Source organism: Aegilops tauschii, chromosome 5 (assembly GCF_002575655.3).
Source record: "Aegilops tauschii subsp. strangulata cultivar AL8/78 chromosome 5, Aet v6.0, whole genome shotgun sequence".
In the NCBI taxonomy this organism is placed as follows: domain Eukaryota; kingdom Viridiplantae; phylum Streptophyta; class Magnoliopsida; order Poales; family Poaceae; genus Aegilops; species Aegilops tauschii.
This window is the reverse complement of record NC_053039.3, coordinates 410709782-410717395: the sequence shown is the minus strand read 5'-3', so window position 1 is coordinate 410717395 and position 7614 is coordinate 410709782. Positions and strand designations below refer to the sequence as shown.

The following is a 7614-nucleotide window of genomic DNA, read 5'->3' as shown; positions in this document are numbered from 1 at the left end:
GTAGTTTCAGTTTGTGCTGGCTTCAATTGTCACTCCAAACCTCTATTTCTCTTATGGGCAACTCAAAATTGTTTACAATCCGTTATCTTCAACAAATAAAATGGACTGAACTGAGTTAAAATAAACACATTACATGAACAGTCCAGACATAAATCTCTATATGCTATGCCGAATTAAGATAAAATAAACACATTACGTGAACTGAGTTAAAATGGATTGAACTGAGTTAAATCGGCCATTTTCATTTATAAGTGATCTATATGCTATGGCAAGCAACAACTCATTACATGAACAGGCCGACAAGCCTTGCCGCGCAACGATCTATTCATCGCAGAGTGTAGAACCATGCATAGGGCAGCAATTCAACAGTAGATATATAGAGATTGATCCATCACCCAACACATCGATCCGCTATGAAATTACCACATGACAGCATGATGATATTCACATGAACACAACAACAGGCATGTCATACACACACATACTACTTTTTTTAGGATACACACACACACTACTAATTTGATTAAGCAAACATGGCCAGCAACAAAATCGGCGAGATTTATTGATCGGCCACGAGCAGCAGCAAGCAACAGTTCATCAGATCTAGAGCAAAGAACACGGACGAGACCAGGAGTAAGGCGTACACAAGCGATGGATGGGGGAGGGAGCCGGTCACACGGGCGGGAGGGGAGGCTCCTCTGTCGTCTCCTCCTTGCGGGCGTCGGCGGGGGCGGGAGCTGCGTCGTGGTGGGGCTGGTCGGAGGGGGCGGTCATTCGCATCTTCCTCCTCGTCATCGTCGTCGGTGGAGAGGTTGATGCTGGAGAAGCGCTCGAGCGAGGCGTGGAATGCGGAGGTGACACCGGTGCCGAACCAGCTCGCCCTGTCCCATAGCAGAGGGGGAAGAGATGCCCTGGACAGCGCAGTGGTCGCGTGAAGGCCGAGCAGGTCAGCAGTAGACGTGGCGGGTAGGGAATGGGGGGAAGGGGAGGGCGGCGCCGCGGCGGCCTGGCCGGCTGGCTAAAGCGCTCGGGCCTACATACGCTCGTGGATTGGGAGAGGAGAGGAGGTCGAAGGAGGCCGGCAGTGGAGGGGATCTGGATCAGGGGTTGGGTGGATTTTTTTAGATAAATGGGGCGGGTGGAAGGTGGAGTGGGACGGTTGGTGGGGTGGGGAGGGTGGGGTGGGGGTGGGAGTATACTAGTAGTGCGGGAGCCTCACCTACGCTACAACTATCTACATAGTAGTAGCGTCGGTTTTAGAATCTGTGCTACTACTATGGTCTGTTTGTAGGGTACGGTTGGAGATATTTACTAGTAGCGTGTTTTTTGAGCCACGCGCTACCAGTAAATATTACTAGTAGCACGGTCAATATAGCACGTTACTAGTAAGTAGCAGTAGCGCGGGGAAATATAGCGCGCTACTAGTAAGCGTCTGTCTATAAGCTTTTCCCAAGTAGTGTATGGCCACTACAAATGGAGTGCTATTTGATTTATTAGGTATCACTACCATTTCCAAATACTTTGTTTGTAATCCTTTAGGATCTGCAATCACCCTCTTCCTTTTAGATATCTGTTACGAAAGACAATGTTTTAGTGGGAAAACTTGGTATGATGACACATGGAATAGGTACATAAAATGGATAGGACTGTCATATTCTCATATATGATGTGTAAACTAAGCAGATGGTGGTGTAACAAAGTAGAAGTAATGCAAGACATCATATGCAAGATACGTGCGACCAATACAACCTTGCCAAGTTAGAGCAAGCACCTTAATGGACGAATAAGATAGGTCATCTGACTCTGACTCGTCTGGAGAGCTAAATAGACTTGGGTCTCTCGTATTTAGGATCATATTCTGAAATGGAATCTGTAGATGGGGAGCGTGTGTGTTCCATTGCATCCAGACAAGACCTCAATCCCTTGATGCCAAGTTTGTTAGCCAGTGAATTGTTCCACAATATTCTTCTCGTGTGCCCATTCTCATATGCACTATGATCATATTCAATACCTGACATGTATGAAAACATAAAAATAAGTGAGATTATCTTTGTAACGCATAGGGGATTCTAATCCAATAGTGCCTCCTTGTAAACCCCTATGTGCTATCTTTGTGCAATTCTTCTGAGAGATGCCATTTGTGCTGTAATTTGGTGTGTGCATTAATATAATATGGCCTACTACTCAAAATATAGGTTCCCTGTTGAGAGCTCCAGAAGTAAGGATACTTCATAGATGACAGCTCCAGAAGTAAGGAATAACAACTTGACTTGACCTATCGAACGCAAATGTCTTTGCTTCTCTTCCCAACAAGGAACATACTATACTTATTAAATAAGAAGAGAAGAGGATCATGTTAAAGAAGAGCAGAAGAGCAAGCAGATCGTATATATTACAAGTATTTCTATACAATGGATGTTGCACACCCATGATGAACCGGACCACACAAAGAAATACTATTCCTTCCTATCTCTCTTTATGTGGCTCACATGCATTTCAAAACTAAAGTAGGAACATTTAGCTAGCCAATTACACGTGTCTCTGTTTTACTAATATCAGCATCATATCAGATTCATATTTGTAAACTAAGCTTGTTTAGCTTGATGGGTGGAGCAGTGTTGCTGAAAAAGCATCATTCCGGGTTAGTTTCATTCAAATCATGCAAATTAGAGTCCAAAACAAGAGTAAAGCTGTTTGGAAAATTAGATACGTTGGAGATGTATCAGGTGCCTGGCCCCCTCTGCTCTGCCCAACCCCCTAATCTGTCTGGGTTCCCGGGGACTTTGTCCCCTTGGTGCTCGAGGCAGGGGACATTTCTTCTGGATAGTCCTGGTAGCCGAAATTGCGGTCGTGCAACGGCTATTTCCCCGGTGGGGATATAAATACCCCCTTCTTCTTCTTCCGCCCAACCCTAACCTATGCCCAAGCTTTTCTCCACCATTTCCAAACATCCAAAATCTTGGGATGTCCTTCCCCAACCACCCAAACTCTCTCATACATTGATGATAGGAGGAGATTCACCCAATCTACACTTGCACCAAACCATTTGTGTTCCCCGGCTTCTACATCTACATCAACTTGTTACTCTTCGGTGCTTAGGCACCCTAGACGAAAGAGGTTACCGCAGAGCCACAATCCATTGTGGTGAAGCTTCGTGGTGGTGTTGGGAGCCTCCAATTAAGTTGTGGAGAGACCCCCAACCTTGTTTGTAAAGGTCCCGGTTGTCGCCTTCAAGGGCACCGCTAGTGGATTAATGATACCTTGCATTGTGCGAGGGTGTGCGGAGAATAGGGAGAGTCCTTAGGATGCTTGGGGAGCATTGTGCCTCCACACCCCTCCAATGGAGAAGTACCACCCCCCCCCCCCCAAGGACGGAACTTCGGAAGCACATCCTCATCTCCATCGATTCCATTTGTGGTTATGTCGGCCCTTTACTTTATGCTAGTTATAATCTTGTGTTTACTCTTGCTAGCACTTGTTACTTGTTAAGATTTTCATATAGGTTGTCCACCTAGCTGCATATATAGAAAAGTTATTATTTTTTAGCCTAAATTTTGCAAAAGAAGTTAAATTTTTTGTTAGTCTCCTAATCACCCCACCTCTAGTCGACCATACTAATTCTTTCAGCTGCCAACAAGGTTAATCTCCTCCCCTCCCCTTCGACCGTCGCTCCGCGGCAGTGCAGAAGGGGTGGATATTCCCGTCACTATTGTTTTTCCTAAATAAACACAAAAACAAATCCACACAAAAGAAATATGTGCCAGTACGTCTAGCATAGTTCAGTGATAACAATGTGGGCTTATTAATTTTGAGGAGTTTACTCATCGAATGACTATGGACTCTTATTGTAGTTGCCCACATTCATAACCTCGCCATCTAGCTAACTACATGGTTAGCAACTTCGTTACACCCAGAGTGATGGCACATTGCATCTCGAACTCGCCATTCTCGGCATCAAACGGCGACTTCACACCTGCCTCGAGGAACTCATCATCGCAATATTTGGGAATGTCCAGCGCGGAGCTAAGGCTCGTCACCGCGTCACCCAATCTGCCCGACGATATGCCCCTGGCAGCCTTATCAAATAGGCCCACAGCTCTGGAGTACACATTGTCACAGTACGCGAGGACCTGCTGGATCATCTGGTCCTTTTTCTCGGCCTTCAGGGTGGCGATGCGCTTGCGGGTGTCCACAGCTGTCACACTGGCAATCCCAGTGGCGATGACAGCAAGGCCACGCTTGTCCGTGGTGGCGCTGTCCTTGTTGGCCTTGAAGAACTTGATGCAGATATCATAGATGTCAGCACCGTCGAAGCGCCTGCACGTGTCTTCTAGGATGGAAGCACTGGATGAGGCAAGGAGGAGGACAACAACAAGAAGCGAGAGAGCTTGCGATGGCCTCATGGCTTTGCTGCAACAATTTTCTTGTGTATCTGAGATGTTTTTTTTATCTCGAGGTTGGTTTGTCAAGTTGTAGGTGCATGGTATATATAGAATATTGTCATCTAGAACAATAAATTCGGATGTATATCAATCAATCAATGCCGAATAACCTTGGCAGAAAACATGGCTACTATTAATTAACATTTATTGCTTCCTTATCTATTAATAAATATTTGATAGATCTATCAATTGATCAAATTATTAAAGCAATGTAAAACTGACAGTCAAGATTTAAACCATAGAAAATAATGGTAGTGGTTTAGTCATGCGTAAATGGAATGTCCAATGGGGATTTGTAAGAACTTTTCATATTCTAGTTATTACTCGATTCCAATATATGTAGTTGGCGGCATACAGCCGGAGGAAGATGGCTAGTAGCCCTATAAGTGGTAGACGCGGCTATGTGCTGCTCGCGGTGGGCCCTTCCACGGCTCGCGTGCAGGCCAACACGTATTGGGCTGGCCTAGTAGCCGCGATTCGCTTGATCACATCATGTTAGTTTTTCCTTTATTTTTGTCTCAAAAAAACTTTTTTCTTCATTTTTCCATGTTTTAGTTTTTTTCTTTGATTTTCACTTTGTTTATATTCAGAGATATTCTATATCACAAAACCATTTTACATAAAATTTTAGAAAATATTAATCTTGCATTTGGAAAATGTTAAACGTGTATAGAAAAATGTGTTTTATGTATACAAAAAATGTAAAATGTGAAAAAAAATTAGAAAATGTTATTGATGTCTACTAAAAATATTAGTCATATGTACAAAAAAAATTATGCATTATACAAAAATCTTTGTGTAATTAAAAAAATGTTTGTTACATTAAAAAATGTTTACAAGTTTCAAAAATGTGTCTGTGACATTTCAAAAGAATGTTTATACAACATAATTTTATTGCATAGATCAAAAAAATGTTTTTTTCATTAAGTAATGTTCCAATGTGTATTTAGAAAATGGTTTTTTTACCAACTACAGTAGTGGAAAATCCCTACTATGATCTTTTTCATTAAGAGATTAGTGGTTAGGCAGTGTACAAGGGAGGCATGCACATGCTAGTTACATCCAATTAGGCTTGATCTATTACATCAATAAAAATTCTTACATACTGTCTAGCCATGACAACATACCCTCTTTGATACTTGGCCTGGCCCTGATCATAGTGTCTTGAAAATATCTATTGAAGCTAGTCTTGAAATTTATGATGGAGCATGGGATGTCTTCAAATATTTTGTCATTTCTTTGGTTCCATATGGCCCAGCTTCCAGTGATTAAAATTTCCATGAAGAAATCCCATTTATATCAGTGTTTTGCATCCATGATCATCATGTGAATGTTTTAGATCAGTGTTCCATTCTGTACCAATACTCCACTAGAAACCTTGACTAAATGGGCAGCTGAATAGTAAATGAGTTTTGTCTTCCAGATTATGGTCTCTGCATAATACACAAATAGTGCTCTCCAGTGTGAAGTTTTTTCTAGTGAGTAGATCACAAGTGTTTATTCTGTCATTGAGAATAAGCCTGGAGAAGGATTTATGCCTGGGTAGACAACAAGTTTCCCATATCCATTGCATTGGCAAGGGGGCTTGTTGATTTCTCATAAGGATTTCATAGATTTTTTTGCAAAATATTTGGATTTTCCAGACATAAAAATCCATTTATGTTGCTCCAGGTTATCCCTGAGTTCTTCAAGCTGTCCAGATAGGTTGATTAATTGATCATATGCAATCATAGACAGAGGGAGTTGGAACATGCTGCTATGGTCCATCACAGATTCTGCCTGCTGGATTGTGATGTTGGTATTTGTTGTAGATGAGTGTAGTTCATCCCATTTCCTTTTTAGAATACTACCACCTTTCCATACATCTTCCCATAGTATCACAATGTTTCCTTAGTTTACTTGACAAGTTTCCATACCTCTGTATAAATCAGTTAAGACCACACAGTCCTTCCACCAAAAATAGCCTTTTGTTATTAATTGCATGAGGTGTGGTGTTGTTTGAATAATAGGCTTGCCACACCAGATTGACCCGTGGGATGTTCTCATGATTGTAGAATTTGTGTAAGTGCTTCCTCAAAGCAATATTCTGGATTCTAAGATTTAGAACACCAAGTCCACCTTTTTTGGGTCTGCAAATCATCTTCCAACTAGCAAGACAGTTTCCCTTTTTGTTTATGGCATTTCCATACCAAAGGAAATTTCTGCTAGCTTTGTTGACAAGTTCCAAAATGGCGTAGTGAACCTTGAAGGTACACATACACTACTGCAGGATGCTGCTAATGCGACACTACAATCAGAGACCCTTCGAGAAACTGTGTGCGATGCCATAATCGCAAACGGTGGTGTATGAAAACCGTCAGAAATGTATAAAACGTTTGCGATGACGGATGCATCAAACACGGTTCAGGTTTTAGTTGCGTGTGCGATGAAGGGCATATGGTTCAGTTCAATTAACTGTTTGCGATGAGGAGGAACAAAAGAAACGGGCAGTCAGATGAAGGCGTGTGCGATATAGAGCATACTGTTCACTCGGATGAACTGTTTGTGATTAGGCAACACAAAAGAAACGGGCAGCCAGATGAAGGTGTGTGCGATATACAGCATACGGTTCACTCGGATGAACTGTTTGTGATTAGGCAACACAAAAGAAATGGTCAGCCCGATCAAGGTGTGTGTGATTGAGGGCATATGCTTCAGAAGGATTAAGAGTTAGCGATTAGGCAACAGAACAGAAACGGGTAAGCCAGATCAAAGTGTCTGTGATTGATGGCATACACTTCACATGGATGAACTGTTTGCTATTAGCCACAACAAACAGAAATAGATAGATAGATCAACGTGTGTGCGCTAGAGGGGCACACCCATTCTAATTAAAAGAAGCGTGCGCGACGGTAATAAAGAGCGCGCACGGTTGTTGGAACAAGACGTGTGCTGACATTGCCTATTGCGGTGCACCCTATGGTGCAAACGCCACGTACGCGGCCAAGAAGGCGTACGTGCCCACGTTATGCCTTTCGGGAATAGTGCCGCACTTATAACTGTCAGCAAAGTTTGAGCATGCGTCCCGTCACATTTTTTTAGAAGAACAGGGAGGTCGCGTCCCGTCACATTCCAAATTGCAAACCTGTTCACATCGATAAAAACCTAAATGGTTTCCCACTTAGGAGCGTAT

General features: G+C 42.8%; 1 pseudogene; it reads right to left on the bottom strand.

The window, feature by feature from the left end:
* Nucleotides 1-3778: 3778 nt before the first annotated feature.
* LOC109752034 (putative invertase inhibitor) lies at nt 3779-4519 on the bottom strand (annotated as a pseudogene).
* Nucleotides 4520-7614: the final 3095 nt, after the last annotated feature.